Source organism: Triturus cristatus, chromosome 4_1, assembly GCF_964204655.1.
Source record: "Triturus cristatus chromosome 4_1, aTriCri1.1, whole genome shotgun sequence".
In the NCBI taxonomy this organism is placed as follows: domain Eukaryota; kingdom Metazoa; phylum Chordata; class Amphibia; order Caudata; family Salamandridae; genus Triturus; species Triturus cristatus.
Genome location: NC_140585.1, coordinates 1,176,642,348 through 1,176,660,748, shown reverse-complemented (window position 1 = coordinate 1,176,660,748; position 18,401 = coordinate 1,176,642,348). Strand labels below are relative to the sequence as shown.

Sequence of the window (18,401 nt, the reverse complement as noted above, 5' to 3'; positions counted from 1 at the left end):
ATATGCACAAATCAGTGTTTCACAACAAATTAAGCACTTATATGGCTGGGGCCCTAGGGGCATACCAGACCATATACTAAAAAAGAGGTATAAGAATATTGACTTGAGAAGGGAGAAGGTCTAGAGCCTTCAGAAGCGCTGGGGCCTCATTAATCCACCCAAGGCAGGTAAGTAAAGGACCCACGGGAGACGCATGCAGTGTGAGAACACAGCCGCGGATCCCAATAGACTTCAATGGAGCAAGTCGCGGTTGGAATTTTAAAGTTTTAGGATACTTCGGGAAAGTCTACAAACAAGTTACTTACAGGGTAAGTAGTTCTAGAGCCAACACACACAGGAGCATCGGAGTGCACGAGTTACCTCACCCAGGGAAGCCGGGTGCATAGGTGTCTTTTGGTGTCGGGTCTCGGCGTCGTTTTCAATGGGAGCCAAAGAAGACTTGCTGCTTGTGAAGACAGAAGAAGTGTCCGGTGGAATCCAAGGATGGATTCAGAAGAAAGAAGACCTGAAAGCAGAGGAGACAGTGTTCAAAGTCACATGCCAGTGACCCGGGCCCAGGAAGATGGATGCCCACAGTCGTCGGATGATTTCAGGTGATCACGGGTGTCTTGACTCTTCAGCCACGATGTTCAGGAGGCATTGACGACAACCAGGAGCTGGATTTGGTGTGTCCCACAAAGTCTGCAGCTTACTGAGGTGTCGGCAACCAGATTGCAGCCAACAAGCCTTGGCAACAGCAAGTCTTGTGGAAAGTGAAGAAAGTCAGCGGTGCAGACCAGCAAGATCTGAGGGACTCACCCAGTGAGGGTATGTCAGGGCAGGCCTGGAGCAATCAGGGGAGACCTTTGGTTTGGTAGAAAAGTCTTCAGGGGACCAACAAGCCAGCCAGCAAGGGATCGCAAAGATGCCTCAGGAGGATTCACTTCACAGGAACCCACGGTCACTTGGGACGAGGTAGGCCTCTGATTTTCAGGGAAAATCCTGCTGGAGGCTTGGACCACACGTGGTCTAATGCACAAGTTCGTAGAATGTCGTGAAGGGGTTTCACTTGAGAATAGTGCACGGTACCCGGGTATTGCTGTTCCTCATCACTCGTGGGATCCACTTGCCTCAGCTTCACTGGGGACTCACGATGGTCTTGGAGAAGTCAGGAAATCTACTTCTGGGGCTGCAGGTACTTCAGAGTCCGGCAGGAGCGGGAAAGTTTGCGACTGTTGATGCAAAGTTTTGGTGCCTGCCAAGCAGGGGAGTCACTCATTGACTCCAAGGGAGATTCTTCAGTCTTCCAAAGGTAGTGGAACGTCGAAGGGCCAGGATTCTTCTTCAGAGCGTCGTCCAGGGATATCTAGTTTGCAATTGCAAGGGTTCCCTAACTTATACTACAAGGAAGGGAGGGACTAGCTCTATGACCCCTCCTATGGGAGGGTCAGGGGACTGGGTGGCTACACCCATTTCACTTTGTCAAGTTTCACACCAGAGCAGGGGCAGGTAGCCCCTGAACCGGTTTGAGCTGGCATATGCACAGAGGAGCCTACTGCTCCCCCAGTGCAGGACTTCAAAGCACTCTAGGAGTGCACCCACCCAGCCCCAATACACTAAATCCTGTCTGGAAGGTGGTGACACCTCCCCTGTGACACCTCCCCTGTGACAGGATGCCTATTGTTGGGCCTCCTCCACTGTGAGTTTCGGTCAGCAGCAGGAGGGCAGCCCAGTGTCTGTGCTGGTGGCATCCATTTTGTGATGCCAGGGCTCTTTCAGGATTCTACCGTGTTTCCACAGTAGGTACATGTCTATCCCTCTAGAAGGGTGGGATCATACTCCCACACCACTTACTGGTGTGGGGGTATGATTCCAAAGCGTTTGACACCAAACACGACATGTTTTGATGCAGCCATCCCAGAGTTAGCATTTACCGCGAGGTTATAATGCACTTAAGAGTATATGGTTTAACCGCATCCACAAACAGCCACAGAGAATAGACTCTGCCAGCTGCAGAGGGGCCCTGCTCAGGCAGAGGCACCCCCTCACATGGAAACCAAGCACCCTGCCCTCAGGATTGATAGGGCCTTCCTTAGGGGTGACTGATAGGTTTATATGTGTGTGTAAGGTGAGATATAGGGTACCTATATCTCAGTGAGGAGTGCTAACACTACCTCACCCAGGCTGCAGTAGCAGGCCTGTGGTGTCAGATTTAGTCTGCTTCCCAGGGGTGGCATAATACATGCTTCAACCCCTGGTAGGCCTGTGAAGTACCTATGGCCTTGGTACCTAAGGTACCATATACTAGGGGCTCATAAGGTACCACAGTATCCAATCACTAGTTCATCTAATATGCACTCCATGTCATTTAAGGGAGTAAGCAGATAGGCTGGGGTCCTGGATAGTAGAATCCCAGCCAGACTAGTCAAAAACCATCAAAACACCAGAAAAAAAGTGGGGGCAACCATGTAGTCAGATTCCACCTTCCTACACATTAGGTTTAGTGAGACTTGACAGCTTATCGGCTTATGGGATTCCTCCTGATCCCATTCAAAATCATAATCAAATACTGAAGGGACAGCAGTTGAAAACGACTGGCAATAGTCTCTTTGAAGCACACTGGTGGGGTACAGCTGATTATATGTTTTGATTCCATGAGATGTAAATTGGGTGCTTCGATTGTAAAAATGCTTTACCTATGTTTTAAAAAAAAATGTTTTAATTGTTCTACCTTTTATGATTGCAAATGTGATCCTTAGCACTTCCGTTTGGTTGGCACAAATCAGAATGATATTATCATTTAGAGTTATTTGTACTTTGGCACTTTGTGCTTACGATACCGATTGCACTTTGCCTTTTATATTTTATGCAGGAGACATATAGTTAATTAATTTTTTATTCCCACATCTCTTGGGATTATGCCTACTGTTTGTCCAGACAATGCATCTGATCAAATTGGTCAAAATAGTCGAAACTGTCGAAAAAAAACCATGTGAAACTAACCACGATTGCAGAAAGCACAGGTCATTAATTTAAAAATAAAAATGTTCTGTATTCTTTAGGATCTTCTTGCATTCTTGAAAAAAATATTTTACAACTGATCGAACCTTCATTTTATTGGTCTATATAGGTGGTTAGAACATTTTGATCATGCAAATTTGACTATGTTCTATTGTATTGTAAACTAAACGTTTATGGCTTTGCTGCCAAATAAAGTTTTTATGATGATGAAGTTATGCAAACACTCACCAGCAGGGATGCTTGCACCGCACGAGCTCTGCAATGATTGGGTGCACTCCTTTTTCCAGAAGTCCAGATCGCCAGCCAGCTGTTGTCTGCCTCCCTACAAACCTGACAACTCCCTCATAGCTGGATCAACTCATTTAGAGGGGGTATTGTATGCTGGCATAGCTCACCCTTGTCAAATAAGAAAAGGGGGAAGTGAGCACCTCCCATCCATCATTTTCCTTTATTTCGGTTCCACTGAACCATAAAGGGTACAGAATAAAACATTCAGTCAAGAATACAGCACCTCCTGTTATCTTTGGCCATATTTGAAATAGTGTGCGTTGCTTCAAAGGATCGCCAGTGTGTTTACAATATGGTGATGGCAATTTAAACCACCCCAGAGAACTATTTAAGAAGGACGCTGAGCAGTGTGAAGAGTAGAGGGAACTCGGACTGTAAGCGCCTCTCCCCAACACAAGGTAAGCTGCTGCTTTGCAATTGGATCACACGAAAAGAGCTCGCAGGCAGCCTCTGTGAGCCTTTTACAGATGAGTAGAAAATGGAAACCCTTCATTTACTTCATCCTTCAGTATCCCTCATTCCTCATACTGTAATCCCCTTCTTCCTCTTTAACCCTCAGTACATGTCCAGTAATCCCCTTGCTATCCATCATTCATTCCCCTTCTTCCTATCTGCATTTCTCAATACATACCCTGCATTATTCATCTTCCTCTCTGTTCCCCTTTATACCCATCACACAATACCCTTATATCCCTCTAGGGCCCTTGGTGCCCATATTCCGTTCCCTTTCGTCCTCTCTGTACCTTTCCTTCTCACTCCCTCCTCCTCTCTGTATCCCTCTGTACCTGTTCAACAATGCTCTTCTACTCTGTGTAGCTCCTGGGGTCTCTTTCGTCCAGTATGTACCCCTCCGTGCCTACCTTTCTTACCTCTGTGTCTCATGGTACCATCCTGCAGTCACCTTCTCCATCATCATAGTTACATGTATATACCTCTCATCTCACCAGGGGTTCTTACACCCTCCAGACTCGCTTCTTCACCCACTTTACTGGTACATGTTAGCAGGCTACAGGCTACGTCTAACAGATACTTCCACTTCCCTACTTAAGGCCTGTTGTACAAAAGGTTTTAGCAGTAGCAAACAGAGCGGGCCGTTTGGGACCACTAAAAAGCCTTTTGTCATGTACTATTTTGCGAGTCAGTAGCCTATTACCGACTTGCAAAATAGGGTTTGAAAGTCGTATTAGAAAGGGGCATTTCAAGGGCATCCGTTCCTAATAGCGAGTCACAGGTGAATGTATGAACAGTATGCAAAGTGGAATGCGCTCACAAAAACATTCATATTTTACCGACTCCCTGAAAAAGGTGGTAACCCATTCACAAACGGGAAGGGGCCCCCAAGTGACCCCTTACCCTTTGGGAATGTGGGCGCCAACATTTTTAAGAGCAGGCAGTGGTCCCAAGGACTTCCTACTCTAAAAAAATGAAAACAATACTTTTCATTTTTCGTTTTTAAACACATCCCATTTCCCTTTAATGAAAACTGGCTGCTTTTAAAAATAAAATGATGCTTTATTTAAAAAGCAATCACAGACATCGCGATCTGCTAACCCAAGAAGGCCAGCATCCCTGTGAGTGCAGGCCATTCCCAATGCAGGTCCCTTGTGACCCATTTGGGTATTGCAAACTGTGATAAACACACTGTAGTACATCGCAGTTTTCGATTTCCTAATAGTGAATCGCTGAAATTCGCTATTAGGAAATCTAAAACCTGCAAGTTGTACAGCTGGCTCTTAATTTGCAGAATTTTCTGAGGCCTGGACGGGATTCAAGCTCCTCACCTGCCACCTACTCTTTGTTCAAGTCTGTTTGAGCTCTCCCACCAGGAGTGTAGGGCAGGCCCTTGAAGCCCCTGTGGTGCAGGGGAGCCCCAACCCTTCAATGACCCTCAACCCTTCAGGGGGCTCCCAGGCAGCCCAAGGCCAATGTATACCTGTGAGTTATGGGAGACTCAGGGCCCCTCATCCCATTCTACAGGGAGGCGCCCCATCATTTTGTGCTATGCTGCTCAGTCCCCCCTGAATCCTGACCTGAGGTCGGTTTCACTGCTAAGGGAAAGGCACAACATGACAGAGCCCATGATTAGGCTAAAACTACGTGCTAAAATATACCATACTCTTAAATCAGTGTTTACACAGTGAAAATCAAATACACGGATTAAAGATTAAAAACGTGTTTCCCGCTAAAAGTCACAGCCTCATCTGTGAAACTGCTAGAAACCGCTGAGAGGTATGCATTTAAACACAACACAGTACAGGTAGCACAAACCAACACTGTCAAGAATATCCAAACTATCTCTTTCTTCAGTGGCATAACAAAACCTCTGGGGGCCCCCTGCAAGGTACTACGAGGGGGTCCCCCATATTCAAACACCCGTAGTTTTCAAGCCCCTCACCCTTGCAACATACTGCCAAAGCCATCAGCAGGGTTTTCAGTGATAGAGATAGCTTCAAAGAGATCAACATTGTCTGCAGTCAGGGAAACAGCAGAGCATATTTGGGGTTACCAGGTCTACAAAATGGCGCTATAGGAACTCCAAAAGGGGAAATTCTTGGTGACAGGGCACAGTCATAGGGCTATGATCATATCAAAGATGGCAGTGTATAAAAAGTAGTGCCTTTCATTTGCAGTACACCAATGGAACCTGTTACTGGTCATTTTCTCTTCCACATTTCTCAAGCCCATCTTTCCTAGTCTGACTCTCACCATTAGCTCTTCAGATGTATCATTTTATTATCACCCTTTCTGCTTTGATCATGTCACAGAGTCTTTCATTCGTTCAGCACTGCTACCCCTCACCAACATGTTTAAGCATTAGGTATCTCATACACCAAGACAATCCTTGTGTGCCAGTACCACTATTTTGCCACGGGTGCCCCTTAAACCAAGAATTACCACTAAAGTGCCAGTGCCAACATTTTGCTTTAGGTACCCTTATGCAAAGATTTACCTCCAGTATCCCAGGATTTTGCCACTCATGTCCTATAGGGTAATCAGTTCCTCCAATATGCCAGCACCAGCATTTTGACATAGTTGCCTCTGTAAGCCAAGACCTAAACCCAGGACACAAGGACCAGCAGCAGCGCAACTGACTTGCACATACCTAATCCTAGTCACTCATGCTCACTTACACTCACTCACACACACTCATTCTCCCTAGCTCACAATCCCTCACACTGATGTTCACCCACTCACTGTCACTCACACTCGCTCTTACTCATTCTCACTCAGTCTCACTTGTTCTCACTCACTCTGGTTGACTTAGACCAGTCACAGATTTACTCATTATATCTCACTCTCATTCACTCTCACTCCCCCACCATGTGACGAGATGGGAGAGGGTCAGGTGACAGACTGATTGCAGTGAAACCCCAGGCACTATATGGCTGAAGCCTAAAGTGCCTATGGCTCTATGTACAGAACATGCTGCAGCACATCCCAAATGGGTGTCTCATAGCTTGTCGGTCCTGTTAGGTCAGAATGGGGACTTCCTCTGGCATTGAAAAGCTGTCTGTTGGCTGGTGATGTACCCCTCTGTGCCTGCACTGGCCATCAGAATCAGACAAGACTCACTGTCCATGGCACCTTGACCCTCACTCCCAGCGAAGGTTGGCATGGTCTAATTATACAAATAGTCAATAATAAGCAATGATTCACTATTGGTCCTGTTAAAAAAAAATGGCAGAAAAGACATAGGGTGAGACCCAACACCCCTAAGAGCAAGCCGCCACTGATTGTGTTATTAGTTCTGTATCTATCATCCTTTAGACTACCCTCTCAGATCCAAATATCCCCCATGTTGTCTCTCTCTTTCCATATTCCTCAGTCGCCAGTGCTCTCATACTACAACCAGCTTGATGTTTAAAGGTTCATTCTGAGTCTTGCTGTAATCCCAATAAGGGTGGAAATAGAACACTTCCACTAAATTGGGATTATGAGTTGCGTGGAAAAAAGTCTCTTCTCGATTCTACGGTCAAGATCTTTGGGAGAATTGTTCCGGATAGATTGCTCCTCTGGTCCACAGAGAATTTAAAATGTGCCAGGTCCAATATGGGTTTAGGAAAGTGCTTGGAACAATAGAACAATGCTGAAATCTGCACCTCTAGTGTGTAACTATAAATTTGCCTGAAGTAGCTCTCTCCTTCTAGCATTTATGGACCTATCCAGTGCTTTTGACTGTGTAAGTGCAACGAAATTGGTGCCATGGGTCTGGAAGGGGGTTATGTGGCCTTCCTGAGATCTCTACAACTTGACTTAGTTGCCTCTGTGAGATATGGGGAGGGAGGGGTATGCACTGCTTTCTTCCCAGTAAGGCACGGGGTTCGTCAGTGTTGTATGCTGGCACCTATTTTGTTCTTGCTGTATATAAATAGACTAGAATCTGCTCTTGTGAACCTTGAGTCAGATGTCTCAGCGGGAAATAAAAAACTCATTCCATCTCTACTGTATGCAGATGATGGCATGTTACTCACCAGAACGGCCAACTGTCTGTAACCTTTGTCTCATTTATGTTATGTTAATGTTAATGTTACTGTGATTTATAAGGCACACGTATACCCGGAGGTGTCTTGGCGCTGAGGACGGAAGAGAATCTGTTCTGGCAACTAGTTCTGGAACAGCCAGGTTTTCAGACCTTTTCAGAAGGAGGCGAGAGAGCTTGTGCTTCTGAGCTCAGTCGGAAGAGAGTTCCAAAGTTTAGAGGTGCTAAAGTGAAAACTGTGGCCACCCCAACATAATGTTCCAATTTTTGCCACTTCCAGGAGTTTGGCTCCTGAAGAGCGAAGAAGTCTAGTCGGTTCACGCCAGACGAAGAGGTTTTGCAGGAAGATAGGACCTGTATGGTTTAGTGCTTTGTAAGCCAGGGACAGCGCTTTGATTCTAACCCATTGTGCAACCGGGAGCCAATGCAGACTATGAATTTCTTTTGAAACAGATTTATGCCTAGGGATATTAGACAGTAACCTCGCAGCTGAATTCTGTACGCTCTGAAGCTTTTTCAGGCACTGCTTCTGCAAGTTTATCAATAGTCCCTTACAATAATCCAATTTAGATTGAATTAAGAATGTAACTACGGTTTTCCTGGTATCTGCGGGAATATAGGGAAGAATCTTCCTCACTTTCTTAATAAGGAAGTGGGCAGAAGAGACGATTGCGTTTGTGTGTTGAGTGAGTGAGAGTTTATTGTCGAGCCACACTCCCAGGTTCTTATGAAACCGTTAGACTTACAAAAACAATTGTCAAAAACCTTCATTGTGGTGTGTGGTCACAAAAATGTATAAACTAGTTACATGAGCATTAATCATATGACTATTGAAGAGAGCCAGTTCCCATATCTTGATTTACCGTTTGATAGTTCTTGTACTTGGGCACCATGTGTTACCAACAGAAAAATCGTTTCTTACAAGCAGTTGGTACAATCTTCTCCCTTACTTCCTCCACAGGGAATACGCCCATACACCCCATAATTGAGATCTATGAAAAGAAATGTATCCCAATCTTATCTTATGGAGCAGGGGTATGGGGTTTCAGAGATGTGGTTTGTATAAAAATGGAAGAAAACAGAGTTTGCCAGTGTATGCTGGGGATTCCCTTGACAGCTTCACACTTTGTTACCCACCAAGAATTGGCCATGGACTATGTTGAGGATTCGATCAGACTAGATCCCCTGCTGCTATGGTGCACAATTTGGTATAATGAGCAGGCTAGTATAAACAGAGAGAACTTTTCCGACTGCTTCTCTCGGGCCTATGGGAATAGAATTCAGTTGTGCTAGGTTGCCCTTCCATTTTAGAGAGTCCTACCAGCATTAGCAAGAAGGAAAAAGGGTATATTTGGGATTGTTTTTTATCTGATAGAGGGGCCCAAAGGGAGGGCAGAGAATTAATGAAGCCCTCCTTTAGGGTAGCTAGAATACAAGTTAATTTGGACAATTGTCCATAAAACATTCTAAAAACATATAAAAACGGTTACAATGTAAAATTAGTTTAAAACCCATCTGGCCAAACCATATCCCCCCCTCCTACTGTAATCCATCTTTAAAACTCTGTTTGACAGATCGTAAAAATCGTGCCAATCCCACTGCCACATGTCAATAATACATTTCTGACAGCAACTCTACAGCCTTCCTCCTTTGTACAATTCTATATTTAAAAAACAGGGGTCTTAAAAACTTAATGTGGCTTAAAATGATAAAAAGCAGTCAATAAGTATATGCAACAAAGAGAATTTTACATTCAAGGGGCAGGGACAAAAACCGTTATCCTGGACCCTGCCCCAACAAGAGCGGGATGAATGGATTGGTTTACATCCCACTCTTACCCTTAAAATTTAATTCGGCAGGCCAGAGTCAGGTATCTGCGTCAGTCCGAACTTTAGGCCCGATTACGATGGCGGTGTCTCACCACCATTGGTGACTGTATCACTGCCCGTCACATTACGATGGCGGGCAGTATGTTGAGGCCACCGGTGCGGCGGAGGGGGTTGTAGTCCCTACCATGGTGGTGGTGCTTGCCATGCACTGCTGCAAGGATTACAATGTTCCTTTCCGCTCACCCTTTCATGGCGGTTAACCCGCCATGAAAAGGTTGGCGGAAAGGGAATTTGGGGGATCGTAGCGGGCCCCCCTTTCCCTAGGCCCTGAGATGTGGGCACTCATGTCCCTGCACCATGTGTCAGGCACCGCATGGTGCCTGCCACGTAGTGCAGGGATTTGTGCAGTGTCCCTATTTTGCATTGTGGTGTGTGCTGCAGCCAGCAGCACCCGCTGCAATACAAAGTGTAGGCATTGCGACAGCCGTGGTGGCAGTCACATTGTAATGCCTATGTCGGGACCGTTGACAGCCTGTCGGGTGGTTCTGATTCCCGATAGGGGGGCGGGCGGACATAAGTCCACCCATCATCCTAATCAGCCCCTTTGTGTGTGGAATTTGCCTGATATTACCTAGTACTTATTCGTAGCAATGAATTGACCTGTTTACAAGCTGTTTATATTATAGGTTTTTAGCACTTTGCCAGAGTTTGTCCCCCTGGGTGTCAGAACTATACCCAAACCATAAATTCAACTCTCCAAGAACTATCATGTGCATGTCAGGGTGCTTCTGGGGCCTGGTCTCGTCCATCAAAACTTTGTTTGCCTCTCATGGCACCATACACTGGGATAATCAGTAATGTTGTAGATCCTAGATGCTCCTATGATGGAGATCAGTTACTGGACAATTTTATCACAGGTTGATCTTAACCCCATCTGTCTCTCTCTCAAAACCTTCTCCATTTACCTCACCGTTCATTGGCTGCCTCACCTCCCTACTTCTCCACCTACCCCATCTCCTCTAACTCAGTTCCATTTCCTCACCTCGCTGTCTACCTTCCTCCTTTCTTGCACCTCTTTCTCTAATGCTTCCTTTTTCTTTATCCATCATAATTACCTCCTCTCTCTTTCTCATTCTCTGTGCCTCCTTCTATTTGTCAACTGAGCCCCTCTACCTCTCCATTCTCTCTACCTTTTTCTTTCTTTCCTACACCTCACCCCGCCCTCTCTCTAGTTCACCATTGTTGCTCTTAGTCACCCCTCTATCTCTGTATCAACCTCCATTATCATTCTCCTCCTCACTTTTGTCTATTTCACCTCTTTTCCATCTACACCTCACCTCTCACTATTTATACCTTTCTGAAGACAAGGAGAATTAAGGAGAACATTATCGGATTTCACGCAATTGAATGGTGAAAATCCTCAGAGCAATACTTTTATTTTTACCATTGCACAGGTGAATGGCAATTGTATTGAATGTGCATGTCTTATTGTTATATTATCACTTATCCGCTAAGCATCGACTAAGTCACCCTCACAAAGTCGTTTTTACAATGGGAGAAACAGGAAGATTATATATTGAATTGGCCATAAAATATCTGTTGCAAGACAATACATTTCTAGATCCAAGCACAAAAGAAAGGGCTTCATCAACTCTTGCTCAACCTTGTTTTCTGTAATGTTTGGCTGGCGGAGGCGGGCAACTACAGCTGTTCACCACTTTTTGTTTGCCTCCACTTCTGAAATTTTTACATAGAACATAAAAAGGCCTGGTATCATGAGGCCTGAAATACGCTAACATGGGTAATAAATCCTAAATTATTTTTTGGACAAGGGCCAAAAAATATGTTGCTCGGAGTTCCAAAAATCCTTAAGACTGCCAGTCATTGCCATCACTCTATCCTAACCTCAAACACTTCCTTCTCACCCAGTACTGAAGCAGTGTAAAGACACAACAGATCACAGCCCACTGAACTGGCTGCACTTACAGTAGTGAGGGTACTCTGCACCTCTCCTATTTCAGAAAGAGCACCCCTATGTCTCTACTCACACTACTCCAGTAGCAGGCCCCTAGATGTCTACCTCACCCTTTTCCAGTTCTGCACTCCTTTCACTTCCAATGCCCATTCCCATTATAGTGCTAAGATTCACAGGCCTACGTCCCATCCCGTTCTAGCATTAGAAGGCCCAGAACCTGCACCTGTCCTGTTACAGAACTAGATCTCCAGATCTGCACCATGTTCTTTCAGTACTAGTTCTCCTGAATTTGTACCCAGTTTTCCCAGTGCTAGGGGCCTTAAACATGCACCCGTCCTTCCACTGCTGGACTTCCAGCACTACACCATTTCCGTCCAGTAGAAGACAAACACTACTTCCCACAATGACCAGCACATACGTTCGGCTACTAAACCATTCCACCTCTAATCAACTTTTGATGGGGCTCTATTCCTAGATCCTTATACCTCAAAGCTCAGCCATGACCTCCCTATGCCTTTTATAGTGCTCCGAAGGCTGAAAGTGTGGAGCATTCACAAACACCCTCACACTAGTTAGAGTTGAGGAGTTTTTAGGTTGAAGCTGACCAGACAGCACAGCTGTGTGGTTTGCTTACGACTTCTTGCGGGCATTCTGAAAGCTTCCCTGGGAATGCATTTCACCCATTGCTTACTATTGGCTTTGCGGTTTGTAACTCACATTTGCTTGCTTTCTATTTCCTGACTTTGTTTGTTTTAGGCTGTGGAGCTCGAGTTTATCCTTCCCGTGAGCACTTCTTGATACTCTATCCTTCCGCGTACTTATTTTCTGTAAACAGCCTTTAAATTTTTTTCTTATGTTGTCACATTTGCTGTGCATTCAAAGACAGAAGTCAAATGTCAGGTTCTGTATTCCGAGGGAGCTTGGTGTTTACTTTTCTCTTGCTGACTTCAAAGTGAGTGGATTTATGTGACAATCTATCCTGCTGAGTACCTCTGTGAAAGTACAGCCTGTAAGATGTATTTTTTTGTAGCACACAACAAAAGTGAACTGCTTATCTTTTAGAATACACAGAACAATGGGGTAACCCACAATTAACTTGAAAGACCTACATAATTTATGATACAGACAAACAATGGTCAGATCGGAAAAAGCAACAAGAGGCAAAGAGGCATAGGAGTACTGAATATGTCAAAAGATCTCCTACCACTATATGGAAAAGAAGAACAATCTCTTAGATTCAATCCACAGTTACGAGGCTAGGGCAGCAGACAAGATTTCAAAAACAGAAGATTAAGACACATACACATATTTGCATTTCTGAAAGTTTAGTTACATCACTTATAGGTCAGACTCAAACTACATTCTTATTTGCATATTGTACCGAAAACTCTTAGTTTGAATCTGATTTTGTTTTAGAGAGGATGCATTAGTAGCAGCTAGCAGCTGCAGGGCCCGTATGATTAACTCAATTTTGTGTGCCCCAGACTCCAATTGTGGATTTTTTCCTTGCCATGGCCAGTTGAGTGGAAACGAGCCTAGACCACGCGGCTAAGCTGAATTTGAAGGCATGTGTTCTCCCCATTATGGTCACTGTAACAACCATAAATTAAAGTGGAGATTGTTCACCCATCAGAGTGGAGCCTTTGGGCCCTTCTGCTTCATGGAATTATTTAGGTCTATTTTCTCAGTTGGATGACTTCGGCATCCAGGTCGCTCTTTCACCTTCCTAGTCCTGATGAAGACCCGTGTTTGAGGCATTCAGTGGCCCCTTTCACTCCCCAGGTATCGGGTCGAAATGTTGATGCTCTTTCATTAATCCTGGATGATTTGGATATCTGTGCAGAGTGGCAATAGTAACGTAACAACTGTACCACTTCTAGATGCAATATATGTTATATAGAAATTGTATACTGGACAGTCTTCCATGTACAATAATATGATTTGTGGAAATGTCTAAAGGTTCCCCCTTTTTTCTTTTCCTTTTTCTACTCCTTATCCACACGAGCACCTTCTCTGATCACTCATCTTTATCACTTTATCCATTTGTGCAGCTAAGAGTTTTCGATACAATGTGTAAATAAGAATGTTGTTTGAGACTGATTTATAAGTGATGTAACTAAACTTTCTGAAATGCAATTATGTGTAAGTGTCTTAATCTTCTGTTTTTGTAATCTTTTCCACTGCCCTAACCTTGTAACTGTGGATTGACTCTATGAGATTGTTCTCCTTTTCCATATTGTGTTAGGAGTAGGCCTGGGCGAAGCACTACGCTACGCTCGCGTAGTTTGCGAAGTTCGCGCTACTTCGCACTACGCGAACTGCACGTAGCACAGTGCGAACACGCGTAGCGTAGTGTTGCGTAGTGCTGCGGTCATTTTTTGCTTGCTCGCGGTCCTCAACGTCAAGTTGGCGACCGCGAGCAAGCAAAATGACATCCTGGCGAGACTTTTTCCTTGTTCGCGATCGCGAGCATGGAAAATAAACCTCCCGGCGAGATTCACAACGCGAGAAGGTCAGGTTTCTCATTGCGAGGGGTCGCGTATGCTCGCGACCGCTCGCGATGAGAAACTACCAGTTCGCGTTGAGAAAGCTGCAGCTCGAGGAAAAATCTACTCGAGCAGCAGAAAACTACAGCTCGCACTGTGCAAGATGCCATTTTCAATGATTGCACAGTGCCGGTTGCTTGTCCGCACTGTGCAATCATTGAAAACAACATCTTGCACAGTGCGAACATGTTACTTCGCAGTTCGCGAAGTGCTACGCGTAGCTCGCGTAGTGCGAACTTCACTTTGCGTAGCTTCGCGAAGTGCTACTTCGCGAACTACGCCCACCCTTAGTTAGGAGATCTTTTGATATATTCAGTTCTCCTATGCCACTTGTTGCATTTTCCTATTGGACCATTGTTTGTCTGCATTATATTTTTAGAATACATCAGAATTACGAAAGAAGAAATGAAGCACATTTTTTTTGCAATTTCTGTGTTGGAAAGAAATATTTAAATGCGATCAAAGCACATCTATACACAAGATAATGACATTATCGCTCAATTAGCCTTTTGGATAATCACCAAAACGTTTTTTGCAGACAAGTCCTAGAGAGATTTTGGATTAGATCAATGAAAACCACATCCTGTGTAAACTACAGGCAGGATTTAGATCCAAGACCAGTTCGATTAACCAGGTCTTCCGCTTCCTTTTGGTCAAGTGGAAGCCTGTAGGTGTTGGAGAATGAAAACATTTTGTAGCATTTATTGATGTTCCTGCTACCTTTGACCGGGTGCCTAGGAAGAATCTATGGGCAGTCCTATCCTGGTTGGGGGTTCCCTGTAACTTGTTAAATGTCATGATGTGCCACCATGAGGAGAATTTTGCTATTGTTCAATGTGGCACAAAAGGAGAGTTAACCCAGACAATTCCCATTGACAAGTGTGTGCGACAGGGTTGTGCTTTGGCTCCTACTTTTTCCTCCTTTATATCGATAACTGTCATGTACCTGACTAAGTGCACCGACGATTCCCCTACTCTCACAATACAAAAAGTCCTGGCTCTTTTTTTTTCAGATGATACACTTTTACTGGCTAAAACTAGGGTGGGTCTCCAAAATCTTATGGATAATTTTGTTTTGTCTCAGATATGGTCTTGAAATGAATGTTTCTAAAACAAAATCAGTGACCTATTCTAGAAAGAAATGGGTGAAGGGTACTGTAAACATGGGTAGGAAAGCATTAGAAATGGTCAGGGAATTTGATTACCTGGGTATTCGTCTGGCAGATTCTGGCTCTTGGACCCAGCAGATATTTGAAAGCTCACCCTTGCTAAACCATAGAGCAGAGGCAATGCTCAGGTTTTGCAAAGAAAGGCCTCATGGTTCCGGATTCTTCATGCAAAGGAGATCTTTAAGACCCAAGCAAGGGGTGCAGCACTATATGGTGCCGAAGTAAAGGGATATTGCCAGACAGGCGCTTTGAATGCTCGTGAACATAACTTCATCATGGCCCTAACTGATCAAGGGAGGGGAACACCCTTGGTGCCATTAACACTGGATCTTGACCTTAACCCCAATTTTGAGTTGGTTGCTCTAAGGCAACGCCTCTATTGGGCGCATATTTTGGTCACTGAAAAATTACGACCCTTTAGAGAGGGCCTTATTGACATTATTAAATTGCAATACTCTGAGAAAAATAACATGGAATAAGCTAGGCCCAGCCAACTTTAGGGTTGACCAATCTTCTATCATGGCCACTGCGGGAGACTTTCGGAGCGAGTTGCTGCCCAGTTTGAATTGTCCAGCCACACAGGTAGCCTTACAAGATGCTTTTTGTTGCACAAATTTGTGCCCGAGGCTGAGGAATTTCTAATTTACATCGACATGTGCATGTTTTTCCATTGTTTGTGCAGGTCAGGTATGAGACTCTGCCAATTGCTGTCCACACTTCATTATTTGTCTCTGTAAAATCTGTGCGTGCTCGGTGCTCTGGACGAAACTGAGGAACATTTGTTGTTCTTCTTTCTAAAATAAGCTAAACCCAGAGCCAGGTGGATTATACCCCTATGTCGGCACTTGGACCTAACAATCAGTTGCATGCCCTTAGGATCTGAAAAAGCAACTCTTCGACTGTGATTGTGGAAGCTGTTTTCAAGTTCCTTCACGCGGGTTGGCTTATTAGACACAAACTGTTGGTTTAATCTTGAATGATTTAATGCGCACTGTGACCACATCTTTTAATGCTTTTATCTATGTATATTGTGGAACTGCTGGGGTTTATCAATTTATGTATACGCTGGAATTTCTGCGTTTTTTCTATTTATTTTGACTGATTGTGACTGACTTGTATTGTGTATTTTTTATGCCTGTTTTATGCCTAGATGATGAAATATACATTTTTGATCTGTGAATAAACACTGAGGTGATGACATTTCCACACATTCCAATCTACCCCACTCCTCTCCAATCTACCCCTATCTACTCCACTCCAATCTACACCAATATACCCCACTCCACTCAAATCTACCCCACTCCAATCTACCCCAAACTACCCTACTCTAATCCACCCGATCTACCCCACTCCAATCTACCTCGCTTCAATCCAATCTACCCCACTCCACTCTAATCTACCCCACTCCAAACTACCCCAGGCCAAGCTACCACACTCCAATCTACCCCACTCCAATCTCCATTCAACTCAAAACCACTCCACTTCACTCCAATTTACCCCACTCCAATGAATCCAATTTACCCCACTCAAATCCACCCAATCTACCCCACTCCACTCCAATCTGCCAAACTGCAATCTGCCCCACCCCAATCTACACCAATCTTCTCCACTCCATTCCAGTGTACCCCGCTCCAATCTACCACACTCCAATCTACCACACTCTACTCCAGTCCCCATTCCACAGCAATCTACCCCACTCCACTCTTCCACAATCTACCCCACTTCAAACTACCACAATCTACCCCACTCTAATCCACCCAATCAACTCCACTCAAATCCATACAATCTACACCACTCTAATCTACCCAATTTACCCCACTCCACTCCACTCTAACCCACTCCACTCCAATCTACCCCACTCCACCCAAAGCTACCAAACTCCAATCTGTCCCACTCCAATCTACCCGCCCCAACCTACCCCACTCCAAACTAACCCGCTTCAATTCACCACAGTCTACCCACCCCATTTAAATCTACCCTACTCAAATCCACCTAATGTACCCCACTCCAATGTACCCCACTCCACTTCAATCTATGCCACTCCACTCCACTCTACTCCAATTCACTCTACCCCAATCCACCCCATTCCACTCTTCCCCAATCTAATCCACTCCACTCCAAATACCACAATATATGCCTCTCTACTCTACCCCAATCTGCCTCAATCTACCCCACTCCTTTTCACCCCACACCAATCTACTCCAGTCCACTTCAATCTTCCCCAGTCTACCCCACTCCAATTCACCCCAATCTACCCCACTACACTCCACCCAATCTACCCCACTCCACACCACTCCATTTCACTCCATTCTACCCCACTCCAATTTACCTCATTTCAATCCACCCCACTCCAATCTACCCTGCTCCAATCCACCCTGCTCCAATCCACCTCACTCCAATCCACCAATCAATCCACTGCACTCCAATTCATCCCACTCCAATCTACACCACTCCACTCTACTCCACCCCAATCTACTGCAATTCCCTCTTATCTACCCTACTCAAATCCACCTCAGTCCAACCCACGCCACTCTAATCCACCAATCAATCCACTGCACTCCAATTCAGCCCACTCCACTCCAATCTACACCACTCCACTCTACTCCACCCCAATCCACTGCAATTCCCTCCTATCTACCCTACTCAAATCCACCTCAGTCCAACCCAATCCACTCTAATCCACCCCACTCCAGTCAACTGCACTCTAACCTACCCTATAGTACCCCACTCTACTCCACCCCAATCACCCTCAATCTACTCCACTCCTATCTTCCCCAGCCCATCAATCCCACTCCATTCCAGTCTACTGGAACCCAATCTACCACACCCCGCTGTCCCCCTCCAATCCACCCCATCCCATTCCAATGTCCTGTAGTCGACCCCACTCCAATCTACCCCACTCCAATCTACCTCACTCCACCTGACTACCATCTACCCCAGTCCACCCCGCTCCACTATAATCTACTACACTGCACTCCAATCTATCCCACTCACTTTCAAGCTACCAAACTCCAATCTACCTCACCCTAATCTACCACAATCTACTCCACTTCATTCCAATTTACCCTACTCCAATCTACCACACTCAACTCCAGTCTCCATTCCACTCAAATC

General features: G+C 45.1%; 1 protein-coding gene across 1 annotated transcript in view; it reads left to right on the top strand.

Moving 5' to 3' along the window:
* Positions 1-3,474: 3,474 nt before the first annotated feature.
* Positions 3,475-18,401, top strand: part of LOC146856296 (resistin-like) — a 31,861-nt gene continuing 16,934 nt past the window's right edge. Inside the window, exon 1 of the mRNA XM_085654396.1 lies at positions 3,475-3,686. The gene's annotated coding sequence lies outside the window, so the exon portion shown is untranslated. The remainder of the gene's footprint in view (positions 3,687-18,401) is intronic.